At 33.4% G+C, this 20,258-nt stretch overlaps 2 protein-coding genes across 3 annotated transcripts in view; one reads left to right on the top strand and one right to left on the bottom strand.

Moving 5' to 3' along the window:
• LOC105678100 (uncharacterized) overlaps positions 1 to 20,258 on the bottom strand; it is a 60,005-nt gene that overhangs the window by 9,467 nt on the left and 30,280 nt on the right. The gene's annotated exons all lie outside the window — the stretch shown is intronic.
• The window catches only part of Notum (palmitoleoyl-protein carboxylesterase notum), a 454,423-nt gene continuing 444,140 nt past the window's right edge, over positions 9,976 to 20,258 (top strand). The window contains exons 1-2 of the mRNA XM_067356350.1: positions 9,976 to 10,590; positions 17,009 to 17,811. The gene's annotated coding sequence lies outside the window, so the exon portion shown is untranslated. The remainder of the gene's footprint in view (positions 10,591 to 17,008; positions 17,812 to 20,258) is intronic.

Consider the following 20,258-nt stretch of genomic DNA (forward strand, 5'->3'; position numbering starts at 1 on the left):
TTCGCGAAAATCCTCTCGTGAGTTTTTTAAGAAGTGATGCAGGCGACTCGAAGCGAGTGTGCATTCGTCTGTATTCGTCTTTGGATACTTCGCATAATTGTATACTCCGTTTCATTACAAAGTTTTCGAGTTTTCGCGGACTGGTTTAAATGTAGATATATTTCATATTCTCCCCCAAAAGTGTATGAAACAAATCAAACAATTTAATCAAACAAGTTTTTATTAGTTTTTTTTAATGGAAAAAACAAACTAATTTTCTCCTGAAAGAGGAGAAATAAACCCGTAATTTTTTTTTTAAGAGAATTGAGTGTAATATTATTTTTTAATAATTTACATATAACTATATCAGTTTACTAAAACGCGCGTTCAGCTTAAAATAATTCAAATTGATCGTAATTTTTTCTTTGTAAGTGCTTTTTGTATATTAGAAGTTAGAAACAATATATAGTAAAATAATTAAAGAAATAAATATATAAAGTATAAATCAGAGAATATGCTGGTTAATAATTTAATCCAATCTTTAACGCGAATTAATAAAGTAACAAACGAAATATCTCAGGCATATAAAGAAAAAAAAATCCCGCAAACGGAACAAATCAATTAGAGCACTTTCCGTTCTTCAAACGTTCGGGATTCTCGCCAGAAAATACAATCCATTCGTTTGCGCTTGTCCCTTTGAATTTCCGCTAAGTTGCTCGAATCGACTTGGGTCGCCAAAATTTCAAAACTTTTTCTCGCGTTGTAAAATCAACGAAACTCGTTAAAGCTCGAAAGTAGTAACACACAAAAAGTGTTGCAAATAAATTGCACCTGACAGATTCGCTTTTATGAGGGCAATAATGCGCAATTCTTCGTGAATAATGATAATGAGTTCGTAAAGAGTTACTGTTGGCATCGTTGGCTTTGGAATATTAAAAATCAAAATAGAAATAAAAATACAATCTTATATTTTTTTGACAATAAAATGCTTGAAGTATATTATCGAGAAGTGACAATATGAAAAATATTCTACATAAACATTTATTTTATATTCTACAATAATAATTAGATCTTAAGTTTTATAAGAATATTGATTATTTGCGTCAATCTATATTGCCTTTTGACAAATTGGCAGTACCGCCAATTTGTTTACTTATAGGTTTACCTAAGGGCTTTTGGGACGCCGAAGCGTTAGAGGCGCGCCGCAGCTTCTATATATTTATAAAAAAATGTTTCATTTTTAATAATTTCCTTGTTCTTAAGTGTGTTTCGATAAAATTTAATTAATATTCAAAATGTTAATTATTTATTGTTTACTTATTGGGGGAGGGAGGCTAGATCGAGGCGCTCGAAGATCACAAGCCCCTGGGCATAAATTTTACAAACGCGGCCCTGCAAATTGGAAATAAAATTCTTATTTTATGTACATCAATATTCTTATACATATATCGATATGTTATGTACATCGGATATTTAATTTATAAAACAACTAACCTTTACGAAATTGGGTGGGACAAGAAATATTGTTAACAATGTTACCAAAAGTTCACGCACTTATTGTGTCACGTACCTACGTTGAGAAGAGTCTGGCGATATCGCTTTGTCCCATCGAGCAATAACCAGGCCCCAACAGCCCCGTGAATTCCCGTAGTGAGAACTTGCACCATGACACTCGTCACGACAATGACCCAACCCCAACCGTTTTCGGGATAATAATGTTGTCTTATAGTGCAATGCGCAGCATACCTAACATACATAAGATTCGAGCATCACGTCCGATTCGCAATCGGCATTTACAAATAATTAAATACCATTGTCATAAATAGTTTTATAACGTTTAGTTTGATTTAGATAAAAATAGAAATTGTTGAAAGAGATAAACATATTGGAAATTCTGGACTCATTAATATTATCCAATAGTTTTAAAATATTATATAAATTATTAGTTTCTTCAACCATTTTGTTATCTGGACTTTATAAAAGAAATTTATATATTTATTAATTCAAACGATAGCTCTGGTGAAGTTAAAGCATATTTGAGATACTATTTCGTTTGTTTTGACGCGGAAAAACCATCTAAATCATTTAGTAGTTTATAGTTTGTATATTCAAACCTAGGATCAGGATTTGCATCTTCCTCAATTTCTTTTGGCGCTTGAAGGGACACTATTCCCTCGCATTCTCCGGAAAAGCAAGGCTCGCCGAGCTCGCCGAGCTCGCCGAGTTCGCCGGAAATCGCAACCCCGCTATCTTCGTAAGTGGGACTTTGTACGATAGTTTTACCGTTGTGCTCTCGGTTCTTCATCCCGCGATATAGAATGCTTATACTCTTTGGTATCGATCACGACAAATGACTTCGACTATCTTCTTTAATACGATGTTCATTCTCACTAAACGCTGGTCGTTCACTATAGCGCGAGTTTACAGACTGCCGTCGCCGTCGTTCGCGATTTAATTGTCATTTATTATGGACAAATTACGCGTTTTCAGTCATTTCACTATTCACTAAAAACCGTATTGAGTATCAGATCGTCGTTTTGATTCGCAGCACGAAGTTAACACGGAATATTTGAATTTTTCCTGTGACATAAAATTGCAATTGATTGCAGATAACAAAAAATTAATTTTAAATTTGCATCATCTGGATTTTATACTAATTTTTATCTATTTTATTATTTATTTGTTAATCTCTATGAGTTGACGATACATAAGAGTCAAACAGAATAAATAAAATAATCTTTATATATGAAACAGTGATGAATTTTTGAATGATGAGATTAATAGTTATTATTATTTTTTGTTTTGTGGCAATTAAATAGATAGTCACAATTTGTTATTAATTTTTTATTGATTATAACAATTATTTTATTTGTTTAACGCTTTTGTTATCTTGTTTTTTATAATAACGCCTCAATAAAATTGCGATTATAATAAAATATCCGTTTCAAAATGAATGAAACAAAATGAATAAAAAAAGTCTTCGTCGATATTTTTTGCAAATGAATATATTGTTTACTTATTGGATTTTTGTCACTGGTTAAGTTTGAATCTCGCTTGATTCATATTACAATTCGCGATTTTTTATACAAAAATGGTAAAAGAGCGATTATAGGAGACAGTAAAAGACTGATAAAGTTGAAATCAAAGTCTATTGGGGGTCCGTGAGATAATGCACATTTTTTGTCGTGGGTTTTGTCGTCAAAGTGGCGTCCGTAGCATGTTTGGCGTTTACATACGCGTGTAAGTGCATTATGCTAAAAGCTAGGCAAACAGAGTCTGCAAAGGGAGCGGTTGCAAAGCGGTAAGCGAGAGGCGGATACGAATCCTGTCGTAACTGAGAAGGGAATCAGGAAGGAAGGAAAGAAGGAAATGAGAAAGAAAAGGAAAGGAAAGCGAGAGATGCCGGAGCGTGCCGCGCTTTTAACACACAGCCGGTCCTGCTAATTCAGCGATTGTGTAATTTCGAGCGGGGGCAAACGACCCGTGACTTCGCAGTGCTTCGGACGACTTACGTGCATACATATATCTTGCATTTAATACCGCGCTCGGTATTCGAGAAGATTTGCCGCACCATGCGTGGCAGAATATTTCGAACTAGTTTTTTTGAGTCATAAAATTTTGCCATTTCGACGTTTCCCTTATTTGACAGAAGAACTGAATTTTGGAACGCGGTTACGCTTTATTTTGCATAAAAATTTATTTATTCTGTGGTATGTTAATGCATGAGATAATTAGCGGACACACTTGATTCAGTTAAACTCGAGTTTATTAATTTTATACGTTCGTATACGTTTTTGAAATAAACATTTTCTAAAAAATTATTTTTTAAAACATTTCTTGATTTTTTTTAATGTTGTTTTTAATTTTAAGTTATAAACTAATTATATACCTATAAATTTATATTAATAAAACTAATAATAAATTAATATTTAATATATGAATTAAAAAATAATTTTGAGCAATATGTGTTTAGAGGGTAGAAATTCTCTATTTATATTCCTACTTAAATCATCCATGTACAATCGCAAAGATTTAACGTAACTTCCCGCCGACGTAAAACAAAGGAAACTCGACCATAATTTGCGTGCCGGTAACGTTGCCACGTTAAAAATATAGCCATACGGCCAGTTTCAACGCAAAGGGGGTCAACGGTGCTACGTGTTGTGGAATCTCGTCGAAATAATGATACCTAAAATGAGCGTGACATCCGGTACGATCACGTTACTGAAGTCGTTTCGAAGTAACGACTTCCTCTACTGCTTCACCAATTTAAGATTTTTACACTATCGAAATTTTATCGCTTAATTACTGCACCCTATTCTCACCAGAAATCGAATTATATTTGACTATCGGACACGATGATTGAAGATTCCTTCAATTTTATGCATAATTTTTTATCGATGACAATTTTTTATCAATATTATAATTGTATTGAATTATGATGAGCGACGCACAGCGGATTCACATCGAATTTTCGGTCAACAATTAGTGATAATTTATTCGTTCGTTCGCGAATCGCGAATCCCGAGGGGTCGTCGAAGCGCCAGATGAGAGACGCGTTGCCAAACGCCGACTGGATTCGGCGAGGTAGATCAGAAGAGATGCGCGCTTCGCGAGCCGAGCTTGCGTAGGAGAAGCGAACGAACCAATCCTCTCGTTCCCCTGGACTCGCCACGTGCTTTAGTGGCAACGGGTTCGCGACGGGACTAACCGTGGAGTAAGATGAAACCCTGCTGCCTCTGTAACGATGTTGTTTGCTAGCGAGCGACGTAGTTTTATCATTGTTATATGTCTGAAACGTAATACGTTTCAACGGAGTTAAATCACCGCGTCCCCTCATAGAGAAGAAATAACAATAGATTACAAAACAAAATTAGCCTACTGAAATCGGGAAAAAGAAGCTTTTCGTCTTGGTTTCTGGCTAGAACAGTCTTGTGAAATAATAGTGAATAGCGATGTAGAAATAATAGCTCGAGTAAAGACTTTATTTTTGCGCAAATAAATATTATGAAATAATGATTAATATTACAAAAATTGTAATAATAAGTAAAGTAATTTGTTAATTCTTACGAATTTCTAGCACAGGATTGCGATTGAGTTGCAATTTTTTTTATTTTACCTAATGGTTTTCAGAAACGGGATATACATATATGAAAAGAAGGAAATTAAGCGCAGCTTGAAATGCATAAAAACTCGACGAATGCTATAAAATTAAAAATTTTATCTCTCTGACATTGATCTTGATGACAGACTTTCGTGTGTACGAAATATTCATTCATATGATAATCGAGCAGTCAAGATGTATCATTGACCAGAGCATCGATTCACAATATCATCCCGTTACAATCATGTTACTCTGCGATGCGATCACTATGTAATCGAGCGGTTTAAAACATGCATCGACGCTTCTGTGAATTATGCAAAACATGGATGACCACGGGTAGCATTAACCATAAGTCGCGCGCTGATTACAAAGCGGGATACATTTAATCGATACACATATCGTTTTGTTTACCCTGAAATTATTTGCCATTTATTTTGCCAAAATATGGGTTTCGAGCTCTCTATAACTTTACTCTCACCGCGTAATCTGCGAAATTATGTCGTTCGGCGATCTATTTTGTAAAATAGAAAATTATTGCTTAACGAATAATGTTAATAAAAGAATTTTAATATGTATATATCTTGTATTTACGCGTTTGTTCATGCTGTGAAAACAGAAATACTTTTTAACAATCATTTATTTTCACTTTTGTTATTCAATATTTATTGGTATTTCAGTATCTTTATTCAAAATTAATTCTACCGAAAAATATATTTTTAAAATTTGTCGATATCAGTACAAAATTCAAACTGTTATGCGAATTATAAAAAATAATATCTAAATATTATGGTTCCTTTATTTTTTGTTTGCATTTTTTTAATATATAGAAATTGACAAAAGAACCGTAAAATCACAAGTGAAAAAGTATTTCAAACGCAGTAACTCAAGTGTTGCGATAAATCGGTGCGGAAGAGGCTATCATCGCCATGGCAAAAGTCGTAAAATAAACGCGACGTTAGGAAAAAGTTTCACGGGCACCTTTTGCTGCATGTCTGGATAGGCGTCAATCACCCGAAAGATCGCGGCAATTTCTTCAGTCACGACACTGTACATTGTGTTCTCTCTACGCTTTTTATGGCATGTAGTTCAGAGTCGGATATAACGAGTCTTTTTATGTGCCAATAATATCGTAACGATAATTGATTTAATGTTCTAATCAAATATTTTACAAAGTTATTATATTCTGATTATTGATTTTACTCAAACGAGATGCGTTTAAATGGAAATTATATTTAAATAATAATGTACACTGTCAAATAATGATAAATTGATGAATTTTATTACGATTCTATTGTCAACTACGACATACTTTAAACGCACTTTTGCGTGTAATGTTTTGGCCAGTCGTCCTTTTCTTAAAGTGCCGAATGATGTGATCTGTAAGCAAAATACTATAAATCAACCCTATTCCGGCATTTCTGTCAAGACGAGAAAACACGCTAGGAGCGATGTTCGACGATATTTGCTTACATTCGCACAACACAGCGTAATACATTAAAACTAAATAATAAATACTAAATAAAAAATTAGTGTTATCAATCAAAGTACATGAATATCATGTGTGCACTCTCGCATATCGTTCTCAACGTCGGTAAAACGGCGTCGACAACGACGTCTATTTTTATCGCGGAAGCACGTGCAGCTGTCGAATCACGGGCCATTATAAATCCCGCACGCGTCGCGACGAGATTTCGTCGTCTTAAACGTTTCCTCCTTGAGAAATGGGGCGATTAATCACGTTGTTGTGCAAAATATATCTTTCGTTTCGAGCCTTAGTATTCTTATTCTCGCACATTTCAACGAGATCAAATTATGCCGAGTCCCTTCATGATTTGAGCATAAAACCCCCGAATACTTTAGGCGACGGTAGTAACACGAATCGTGATTTTATCGCTGTGTCCAAAAGGCGAAATCGTTCGTTTTTATAGATCGTTGATTTCTCTATGAGCGTGTGCTCGAGTCCTAAAAAACTCGAGATTTTATAGTATTCATTTGATTTGATTTCTGATACGGACGAGCCATCGATCACGTAAACTAAGGCCTTCTCTCTCACTGTTGTATCAATATTTCAGCATAGTTGTTAAATAAATATTACTGCAGTTGCATCATATACATGTCAAGCCATTATTTCATATATTGCATTAATAAAGATTTCATTCAAATTTTCTTCTTTCAATCTTGATAAAGTTTGAGAATTTTGCCGAACAACTAAAAATAGCTGTAAAGCTATATTTCGTTGTAAGATTAAGAAAGGTTTAAAATTATCTTTTGATAATTTCCATTTCTCAGTTGTTCTTTTTCACACATTCAAACGTGATAGATATATAAATATTTAATTTTTTTAAAGAACTGAGCGGATACGATTGTGCAGAGCACAATTTCGATTTTTAAACTTCAATATTAGCAAAAAGTAACAGTTTATGAAATATAAAACTTCATGAATATTTTTGTTATACAATATATTATAGAAATTTTTTTATACTTATTTATTTACTTAATAAGTGATTCATTACTAATTAAAATTTGAGAAACAAAACAATATGTAACGATATTTTTTCTAAAAAGTCAAAAGACAGGAAAATTTAAGCAAGAAGTAATGAAGTGATATACAATGTCGCATGACTGTGCATAAGAATGCCATATTGAGACAGCAAAACAAAGTAAGCGACGAAGGGTTAATAATCCATTAAACTCTTCTCCCTGCACGTATTCGGAGTATTATTGTTATCTTGCGCGGCTGAATTATAGGGACGATGGCGACGAAAGAGTACAAAGACGAAAATATTAATGATCGAATCGCTAAATGTCATTGTGATAATAAGTCTTAGTCCAAATGACAGTCTTTTCATTCTTTTCTTTCTTAATTCGCTTAGTTGAATAAGTTAAGGCGGTAACATTAATAGTCTTTTGCAATTGTGGGAAGAGTAACTCGTGGATGGGCACAGTACGACGAGAAAGTCTCAATGTCAAGGTTTTTGAGGAGAATAAGTGGTAGTGAACTTGGATAAGTCGTACGATCTCGACTACGGTAAGCCAAGTCTATAGTAATCCGCTTTTAACTTTCCGTGTGAAAGCTCCGAGATTCTCGAAAATTGCGATTGACGTTTCCGATTTCAGGCGAGAGGGATTATACGCATCCACGCGATACATTCTATCTCGGAAAATTGAATCCGAATCAGATTTAGTTTCTAACCTCATATTAGTTTTTTATCATTTCTGATTATTTCGGATTTCAATTATAAATTCTCTACCGCATATAAGATGGAATACGAATAAATTATTATCGATCAGAAGAAAACAATTGTAAAATGTACATATTTATCATACAATTTTATCACGTTCGAATTTTATCCAAGCAAAGAAAAATCGAAGGTGAAGATCAGGCAGAGCGGATAGACATTTGTCGCAAAATAGGAAGATAAATAGTCAGAAACGGACAGAGAGAATGGGTAGGAAAATCGCAAAGGGTGGTCGTAATTCTTGAGAGAAAGAACATGAGTCAGTCAGTTGGATTGCTACCGAGTCGTTAAGCACTATTCTCTACTGCGTAAAAGGAGAAGGAAATAGTTGAAGTAGCGAGCAGCTTATGAGTTTTCGTTGTTTGTTCGCTAAACTCCTTTGTCGATCAACGCGTGTAGCCAGCTAAAACGTCGATACTCTCTTTAAGACACGTGGTTCTTTAAGACACGTGGTATATCCGGACAAGGGGAGGCCAGTAATTACGAAAATGTTTGATCTCGTTTCGAGAGTTTCGTCAGAAGAAGCATCTAATATCTAAATATTATTTCAATAAATTATGTTAATTTATAAGAATAAAATTACAGAAGGGTAAAGCTGATATTATGAAAGACATTTTGTCTTAATTTTAAAGTGTGATATTAATTTTTAGAGTAGAAAAGTTTGGATAATATTTGGTTTAAGACTTTTTTCACAGCAGTAAAATTGTTAATTGTTACATTCTTGCTTTTTTAGAGAAGAGGGAAAAACAACTTCATTGTGCAAACAAGTAGCTTCATTGATAAGCTTCATTGGTAAGATCGTAGATAGATTTACGAGATAGATAAACCGCAAGATTAAGAGCGGTCTGTATTTTGGGACGATGGCACTAATACCATAAGGGAATGAAACGAGCCCAAAGTCGTCGCAGCTCTTCTAGGATGTTTGTATCTGTCTATATATTTATACAACGGTCCTTCCAGGCAGTCTATCCTCGTTCACATTGATTGAGTCTTGTAGTATAAAGAATCGTATAGATCACGCGGAAGAATTACGATGAACAAACAGCTGACGAACTGCGATAAGTAGTGGTCATTTTAAGGTAAATCCAATGATTAATCAATAATTTAATCTATTTGACCACCGGATTCAATACGTCATCTTGTCTTGACTTTATTAACTAGGATTCGGACAAAAAAAAAAAAATATATATATATATATATATATATATATATATATATATATGTGTATAATGTTATTAAATTTTATAAATATTTATTTACTACATATTTCTTACAATATCGAGTCTCTACTTTCGCTACAAGGATGTATTACACAAATGCGGAATGCTACGTGATTACTGCAGAGGTAGACAATATTTTATAAGTAACATAATAAATAAATGATAAATTATTTATCCTAAATTGCTCTGCTGAAGCCCGCGTGATGCCTCCTCTAGATCTCTTCTTCCTCTCAATTTGTTGCCGACTGCTTTTTCATGGCACTCATTTGCAAAAATACGATCACGCTATATATTATGTATTAACGAGAATTTTGTCATGACAACAGAAAAATTTCACGAAGTATTTCATGGAATTTCGTGGTATTTCGTGACGTCGGTGATTGTTATGATTTGGTGACCTACGCCGCGATGTGCGCGGTGTACGCGCGCTGTTTATCATTCGCACGGCGGCGTTTACGCAAGATAGACGGTAGCGAGAATCGTTTCGTGTTATTATTACAACTCAATTCGCGATTGCGAGAAGTGTTAAAATATTCTTCCGGACGAATAATTGCTGTTTTCACGCGACTAATTAGCTTTCGACAATTTATGATTCAGATTCGCGAAATATATTTCCATAATTTTCAGTTATCTTAAGATAACGCAACTTTGTTGCGTTTTATTTATTTGTTATATTTATATACAATATTCAAATACGCTAAACACTTTAAAACGCAGATATATTTCATTTTTCATATTCTGAAAGCATGGAAACTTACGAAAGTATTTGGATTTAGCATAATCACAGCAAGTGGCATGCGAAATAACTGCGCAGATTTTCTTCTGTCGTTTGCTCGCCTGCACCGTGAATGTCGAACGGATTTTAGCTCCGTGCGATTTCTTTTCTCGAGTTTTTTCTTTGTCATGATATGACAAAGTTCGCGTTGTCGTACAAAACTCCGCGCGATCGTATTTTCGCGAGTGAATGCCATGGAAGAGCAGCCGTCGATGACCAACTGAGAGGAGGAGGAGGTCCAGGGGACATCGGGCTTCGGCAAAACAATTTAAGGTAATGTATCATTTACTGATTATTTATTACTTATGAAATATTAATTGTTTATTTATGCAATGGACATGATCGTTGAGAGATTATTTTAATATACTCAGAAATATATTTGAATCTCCATTAATTGATATAATATTAATTTTTTCATTTTTTGAACTTTATTTTTAATAAAAATTGAAAAAATGCCAATCTCTAAGATATTTTATGTTAATTATTCACAAATTATTAATAAAGAATATTAATAAAAAAATAGACAGATAAACGCGAAATATTTGTTAAATAATATTTAAATTATTCTCTCAACTGCGTTTGACTCATATATGTATATACATTATTATGCATTTCCTAAATTTTACGTTTGAATGAATGAACTATAATAATTTTTTAATTTTTGAACTTTTGAAATTAAATATATTCCAAATGGGCGATATTCATAAATAAATAACTACAACAAATCTGAGACACCGAGTATTGTGCAAACAGACTTAATTTTAATTATATTTAAATCGGTATGTAGTTTTAATTTTAAAATGAAGGTACAGATAGAGCAGTACTGAATAGAAATCAATAGGTGTCTCAAGAAAAATATCAGGATAGCCGTTCTCAAGCTTTTCTTTAATATAACCGTAGCGTTTCGGGCTAGAGTCTGGAGTTTCCAGCAAATGGTTGCGGATCATGAGATACAAATCCATAGCCGGCAAAGCAGTTCTCTTGAGATTTCTCTTACAATTAGGACATGGTTATCTGATCCAGATAAACGCGCGTATGTTGTTAGTTGGTAGCCGAGTACATAATACATGTGTTCGAAAAATATTATTATTTGATACAAATTGCTGCAAAATAATTTTACCGTAACATACGACAAAGTCGCAACATGATACGGGATAAGCAAAACAATTTACAATACGTGGAATGTATGATTTTGATTTTGATTCTCCTAGTTCTGCATGCGATGTGAAATACGGCGACCTAATTTTATAATCACTTTTGAAATGTGGAAAGCGTTGGTTCTGGCATGACAAGTATTCAATTTCTGTCGATGACAGGATGATAGTGAAGCTCTGTCTCTTTTTATACGCATATCGTTACACCCATGAGAAGGTTTTTCTAGTATAGGATTTTGGCTCCCTTTCTTTGTAGAACAGGCGATGTCTCTGACAGAGGATTCGGATTTATTCACCCAATGACGAAGAGGGCTAGAGCCCGTTGGGATCTTCGAAAGATATCCTTTCTGTGCAAAAAATCATTGCTTGATATTTTTAATATTAAATATATATATAAATGTTTTCTTATATAAATTGATGTAAATTGTCGCACGCAAATATTTTAACAACATCAAATTATAATGTTTATTTTCTCGTTTAAACTTGTTTAGAGCGGCGATTTCATTATACGTGTGTGATTTATATGTGTAAGAACTCATACAGTATTCTGAACCGGGACAAATATCGTAATCGACTTGTTGCGTTCACACTTGTCGAGTTGATATTTTCATTGTCAACTGTCAGGTCGCGTTCGATTTTACTTTCACACTTCATCAATTTAGCGGACTATGTTAAATATAGTATCCCCACACTGCTATATAGCGAGAATACTATGAGTTATATAATTGCATTTGTTTCTATATTTATTATAGTAATTATTTTCATATTCCGTTGTTTATATCAATCTCAATTATTGAAATTTTATTAATCATAATAAACTTAATTTACTTAAACGGGTCAATTTGCGAAATATTAAGAATTATGTATATTTATAAAATTAACAAATATTTCAGTTATATTTGTATATTGATATCACTTTTTAGTAGAATTTTTTTTTAATGATGGGTTTTGATTAATAATAATACTTAATTAATTTGAACATTGAGCTAATGTTATTCAATATATAATAAGTTCTTTTCAATTAGGAATATTTTTTGTAACTATAAAAGCTTATGATCGATCATATATGAGATCGATTGAGATAATTGAATTTTATCGAAGAATGCAATGAGATGAATGCTCAATTTCCTACGAAAGCTCACTTCGTAGCCGTCGGTAGAAAATTAGATCCTCGTACGTGACTGCAATATTGTAGTCCATCGAGATAAGAAACGCGTTTGTCGTTCTTGGTATGCTTTTTCCAATACTATACTAATACTACAAAATACTATACTTGAATAATCGACTAAATCAGCTAACATTTTTCAAGATCTATTTTACGCATTAACATTTATTTATTATTTAATGCGTTAATTTTTTTAAAATTAAAGCATTTTTTTGCAGAGAGATAATCTTCTTTAGACATTGTATATGTTTTATATTTTTCGCCTAGTAGAAAAATTTGTTTCTATTTCTGAATGTTATGTAACATATAATTTTGATTATGAAGAGCCTTCTGGGTTATCTAAATATAATGTATTTATATAGATGTGATTTGTCACTGCGATAAAAGTCGATAACGCTTGGAATCTGTGACAATTATTAAGCAGTGAAATCTTTAAATTTAGAACAAGTTTGATATTATATCGCGTTACTGAACATTTTCGTACTTTTAAATGGTTCATTAAATTCCTTCGGCGAGAGCCCTCAAAGTGTCACTCAAACATTGTAAGAGATTCAATGGTTTTTTTCTCTCTCCTCTTCCGCTTTCCCTTTTTCTCTCTCACTTAACACCCACGAACAATTTATTTTAAACACACTTTGAATAAACATGTCTCTATGGCAGAAATCAACCTCTACGCAACATCGTGTCACCGACGGATATATTTCCGAGCCACTAATAAATTCTCATTAACCTCGCGAGGAAACAGATCATTTCGGAACAGTGTTGCTAAAAACTCATGGCTAACGCGAACGCAGTTGTCAAGAAAAATATATGAAGACGAGTGCAGAAAATATCGAGATGGCGGAATTTCGGTTATATAAAGCATTATTTGTAGATGTAGAAGTATCATAGCGGATAGTGATGATGATTACCAACAAATTGGCGCTGGCAATGTGCGCGAAAGAATTAAATTTTGTTTGCAAACTCGATTAGGTTGTGCGAAATGGTTTGAATGCACGCGCGTACAATTAGTTTAAAAACAATTACGTGATAATTGCAGCGGCGCTCGCGACCGTCGAGTATAGGTGCGGGCGTAATTAAGGCGTATTCCGGTAAATAAGAGTAAGCTGTAAAAAATGTCATTTCTCTCCTCACGTACCTCCAGCATTCGTATCATCAGCGAAAATTATATCCTAAAAAAAACGTCACAGGACTTTTACTGTTTCAGAAAATAATATTCCTTATTTTTAAATTTTAATTAAAATTTTTACATAAGAATATATTAGAGTTAGTAATAATAATAAATACGTTCGTATTTACGCTTGCGAACCATTACGCACGCAAGAGAATAAAACTTTTGCGCTTCTTTGCGTCATATGAAAACGTAACAAATCGTCCGATGTCAGCATTTACGACGAACGAACTCGTCCAAGATTTTTTTCGGCGGGCAACGTGCAAGCTGTTAAACTCATTGCAAACCGAAGGATTTACGGACGCGGTTTCCGCGCGGTACGTGTCTGGTACGCATTTTCGATAACAAGAATATTCGCGACAGACAGACAGACAGACAGACGGACGTATGTGGAGGAAAAGAGAAAAAAACAAAACAAGCAGTATCGAAAGGTCGACGTCTTTTTTACGAGGCTTCTCGTGAACCGCAGTGGACAATTTCGGGCGACATTCTACGGAAAGCATAAAGCGTTTCTCGATTACAATTGCGGTAACGACGCCCACCGAGAAAGCGATCTCCGGAGATAACCGAATCCTCTTAGATGTCGGAGTAGTCTTGCGTTTTCGTATCGAGGATTGTCTCGATTATATTTCGAAGTTAATCCGCCCGAATGAACGGAACTTGTAGTAATTTAGATTGATGTTTTGATTTTGAGTGAGGAATTTCCATCATCGTTTTCGTTGTAATAAATAAACAGATGCAAGATATATCATAATTGATTCTTATACACTTGTTAATTCTTTCAAGTTTATTGATATTTGTTAATAGTTTTCTTATATTATTGTTTTATGCAAAATAAATGTGGCATATACAAAGTGGATTATTGATGTAACGGTGATAATGTTTATATACAATCCGTCTTTGGAGGACTCAAGTAAAAAAATATGAACGCATTATAGATGTTTGCGAACCATTACGTTTTATCGAGAACAGGATATCAGCTCTTGAATGCAAACGTATGCGTTGCATAACACGAAAGATTGATGGCTTGTCGGTTTAGTTTTCGGTAGCCATACGCTGGTGTGTTGTGTACAATTTTTTATGAGTAGATTTATCTTTGCTTCAGAGGAATAATATTACTAGTAGTTCTGTCACGATATGTGTTTATTGAAATAAATGATCCTTATTGATATTTAAAAAAATACAATATAGTAAAATTTCGATTTATTCATATGTTTTTTTAATATAATTTTCGCGCGAGATATTTCTGTAAAATTTGGATTAATGGCGCGTCTCAGCTTATTATATCTCTTTTTATTTCTCAATAAAAAAAATATTTTGGTACATGTCACGCGTACGCAACGCGTGAAACGCGAACGCACATTTTCGTACGTGATTCATTTACGTGCAGCAGTATTTTTGCATGCCTCGTATTTTTATTATTTTATGAGGCACGGTTAGAGTGTTAAAAAGTAGCCTGTGACGGAAATTTCAACACGTGCTTCTGATACGAATTATCTATCTGTTTTTTTCGTAAACACAATTTTATGTGTGTTCGTTATTTAAGTATTAATTAACTTTGTTTTTTATATCGTGTATTTCGAATTCAAGACAAAATTGTAAACCAAGTCCCTTCTTGGCATAAGTTGAAGTAATAAAGATATATATATTTCGAATTTACCATCATTTTTACATAATTTGTAAGATTTATTTTATCGATAATTAGTAGAATAAAACTAAAAAGATTTAAATCGCCCCTTTTGTTTCGATGCAAAGTAAAGATAATCCGATTTCAATAAACAAGCCATGTTTGTTCAAAGTATAAATAGAATTATGATCGGATACTCGCGTAATAATTTCTATCTAGATATACAAGTTACAGATACATATAATATCTTGATACTCGCAATTCGAATATATTATATCCGCGACGATCATTATTGTGCCTTGATTTTTTTTTAAATCGAAATAAATTATGATCTTATTTGCTGCATAAATTTATACAAGAAACCGCAATTGCTTTTGCTGGTTGTCATTGCTGTAATTATAAGTTGACTGCCGGTTTTGTATACGCTCTGAAATAAATCGTAAGAATTATCTAAATGCAAAAAAGTCGATCGTGATTGTTTTCGAATCAAGAAAATATAAACCATCGCGGGACTTACAATTAGAACTCAAGGGCTTAAAAGGCAGCAGCTTGAGAATAATGAACATGTATTAATTTTTTATATAATACTTTGTTGTGTATTTAATTATATAAACAATGAGTTTGCAACAAATTTGTTCTGCAGAAATCTCGCACATAAGTCAATGAAATCGTAACCAAAAATTTTTAATAATACGTAGAATTTGATGATTATGATCAATGAACATATTATTGTGCAATTTCGGTACCAAAGAAATAATAAAAAAAAATATTACCAGTGGAGCCTTGTCGATGATTTCAATGTAATTTCTACATGCAAAAAATAACCGGTATATCCCGACCTTTCTTTAAAAAGAGGAGTGTCTGCGCGACAATAGGCATTTTAGACTTTATCTTGATAGGCGTCAGCTCGGCGTGTTGAAAGCGTCCGCCACGGGAGGCCGAAAAAAAACTTTTTAAGTCCGGTAATTTTTATCACACCTCTTTCATCTTTGCGCTGTCTCATCGTCCGAGTTGGCGGGTATTCCACCTTGAAGAAACCGCGTGTCTCGCTTATATTAAAAATTAGCGCGTATACGAACGCATATTTCACATCCCTTATCGGAAGCGTTCGCCCGGCCAGACGCCAGACGCCGCGAGAAAATGCGGGCGGCTTTGGATTTCAATCCGATGGAATTTTAATCTCGGGATTTTTCTTTTCTGAGAGAATCGAGGGGTAAATCCAAGGACGTAACTAGCTTAGATTTAGATCAGTGGAGTTTTTTTTTTAAGCTTTCTTAACGCAGCGCAATTTCTGAAGAAAATATGTGTCTGTGTGCTTTTTTTTTATTTATATAATATGTAGTGAATGATGATTAATTGATAATGCATATATAAAATAAGAGACTTAAAAATAGTATAATATTAATTTATAAAAAAAATAAATGTGCAAAATTTTACAATAGAATAGAAAAATAGAATTTTATTTTTTTGATTTATTTTTATGGATATACATATTATTATTATGGATAATATATTTATGCTATATAATATGCTTTTGAATGCTTTTATAATATGAATGTATTTATATTTTACAGAGAGACTTTTGTGCAACCTTCGCGTTTTGAATCGTCGTATTCGTTCCGCCGTAATATAATAAATTGCGCGTCGGGAGTGCGTTCGTGTCAGCGCTATGATAGTTTCGCGCGAGTACGAAACGTCGTTCTAGCGAATCGTAAGACGAACGCACTTTGCAAATTATATGATAAATTTTGGAATACGATCGAACCCTTTTCGCGGAAGACTTTCTTCACGACTTTGGGCTCGGCTCGGGGGAGGGAAGGATCGATTTTTATCATAGGATTCCGATTACCTGGGGCCCTTCAGTGTCAGACGTGCCATCATATAATGCATGATGCATGATTATCGTGTTGTTTTTTGCATGGTTAAAAAAACATGAAGTTACTAATGCATGATAGTAACTTCGATATCACACAAACCACGGCATAGAAGTCAGCATGTTTTGACTTGAGTTCGTTGCTATTGGCTTCTGAAATGCTGTTGGGATATCGGTATCCGGTTGATCCTATGACTAATCGCATCTTACCTTTCTCGAGCTTAGGCCCTCTGTTCTGAGATAATCGTATCCCAATTAATAAGTGCGATCGTCTGAAACGCGGACGGAACTCGCGCGTAACGTCGCATCTTGGACAATTCGGTTCGATTCGCTTGCGACGTCGGGAGTGCCGTTTAAAGTAAGTCGCGCGATTTTCGTATTCGGATACGCGCGCGAGCAAAGCGTGCGCCGCGAACGCGTGTGAGTTAGTGTGAGTGTCTCGAAGGATCGCTGAGAGGAGGAGGAGGCCTAGGAGGCATCGGGCAACAACAGAGCAACGATACGGTAAGTAGTTTATCATAAAAAATGTATTTTTTTTAACGGTGAAAGGGCTAGCTTAATGTAAATGCAGAATTGTTCTTTGCAAGCTGGACATTATTATTTTTCAAAATTATTCATTACATTCATGTAAAAATGTAACGTGTAAAATATGAATTGTGAAAAAATAACATTACAATGTAAAAATATTCTAAACAAAATTTTCTAAAATTCGATAGCTTTAATAAAATTTTAATTTTTTGAATTTTACTTTTTTAATGTTTTTGATACTCAAATTTTTTAATACAGACTTTAGTCTAGCTGTAATAGACGATAGTTCTTTTTACCACGTTAATAATTATTTAGAATTGCACAGTCGGGTTCAAAGTCTTGAATTTGTTATGTGTTTTCAAGGTTAAGATAAGTGGACCTGACTGTGTTATTTTAAATAATTATTCTGTTGATTTTCATAATGTTCAAAGTTCTTAAAATATTTATTATTAAAATATGTAATTTTGAACCAACTATATTCAGAAATAATTCAAATTTCTTCCCTTTTTTCTCTTTAAAATGGATACAGAATCCCCCTCAGTATTAGATTTAGATTCAGAACGCTTTAGATTTATCTACTTGCGCGTTACGAAGTTCTCAAATCTCCGAAGAGATTTTATATAAGATATATATATCATATATTTTGTATTTGTATTTATTTACATATCATTGTTTTACTTCCTACTTTTTTACATTTTGATTGAGATATACATAGAAAATTAGAGACTGACATTGTTTTTTTAAATTAATTTTAAATAAACATTATAAATTTTTATTGTTTTTTGTTATGCAAATTTAGAAAGAATTTAATAAGAGATTAGATTGAAAAATGTATTTATTAAGTATTCATGTGTATTACGTAATGAATAACATACGATTTTTCATAAATCCGAACTTGTCTTGTATAATATAATATGAAATGTCGAATATTTGCAATCATTCAAAAAAAAATTCAATTTATCATTACGTTCGTGATGAACTTGTAAAAAAATATATGAATTGAGTACTGCACAATGACTCATTATACAGATTAAATTAGTCGGGAAAAAATTGTATAATTGGTCAGATGTAAATATATATAATTAGTTATGAAAAGATCTAATAACATATGTAAATTTATTTTATTATTACTTATTCTGTAATTTCTTATAGATTTTAATAAAAATATTTACAAAATATGTTAAAAAGGTATACAGCAGACATAATCAAATTTTATAATTGTTCTCCAAAAAGAGAAAATTTCAAGAATTAAAGTGTGAAGAAGGAGTAGAAAATACGAAGTGATATAATGAAATGTAATTAATGTATATTATATAAAAAGAACAATATTGATAAATGAAATTTCATGTAAGTGGATCATATGGAAGACAGGCGACGGGCGCAGTTTTTAAGGATGACAGAATTTTCGTTGCCCAAAGCTAACGAAGATGTCCGAAGCAGGTGTTTAAGTGCGTCAACAAAAAATTGATCTGTCGCTCTCTTAACGCTTTTTCAGACTTGCTGCTTGCGTTTTGAATTCGTGGTTTTTATTATATGTGCCAGTTCGTCACCTGTCTGACGTTTTCTCTCCGCAGTGAAATCTTCATTATATTTGATTCTGCATATTATTTCCATATCATTAATATAATGATGTGCGTATCTTATTAAAATTTATTTCGCATTATCGCGAAATTGTGTGCGAAATTGTGTGCGTCAACGCATGTGATAAAAATAATCTTTGTAACTGATAGAGTAAGTTCTAAAAATTCTTCTATATTTCTTCTATATTTTATATCTTCCTCCGTACATTTTGCGTCCGATTTCACGAGCTCCTTTTTTGGCATTCGGTTTCATGAATATGGCTAGCAATTAGATAGATGAATAATTAAATAGAAAAATGACTGAGCTAGCTAAAAAAAAAGACATTAAATTACGCTAAGGTCATTATATTCACGTATATTCATGTGCGTGTATACATGCAAAGAGCGCTTTCTCGTGCTCTCGAACGGGAATGGGATCAATGCTCTAACATGAATCCGCTGCGATGACGTCAGTTTTCTAGTTGCTATATTTATTTAGACTGTAAAAAATTGAGAACTGTACACTTCAAATTTGATGATCTTGTATTTCGAGTTTTATTGCAACACATATTTATTGCATATTAAAATCATAAATAAGATTGTATATTTTGTTGGAAGACAAAATGTTGCAGGCGAGCCGCCAAATCCGTCCTTTTAATTGTTTTACGCGTTTTGCACAAATCTGCATATTCGCGTAACAAAGTTTATCAAATTTGTTTAAATTATTCCATAACAAGAAGTTTGGCGCTATAAAGTGGCCGGTTAGTACACCAGTTTTTGCAAGCATTGTCGTCTGCGATACCGTAATTTCGCCCCTTATGTCGCGACGCGGAAACTTCCGTCTCGCGAAATATCTAGGCCAAC

Source organism: Linepithema humile, chromosome 5 (genome assembly GCF_040581485.1).
Source record: "Linepithema humile isolate Giens D197 chromosome 5, Lhum_UNIL_v1.0, whole genome shotgun sequence".
In the NCBI taxonomy this organism is placed as follows: domain Eukaryota; kingdom Metazoa; phylum Arthropoda; class Insecta; order Hymenoptera; family Formicidae; genus Linepithema; species Linepithema humile.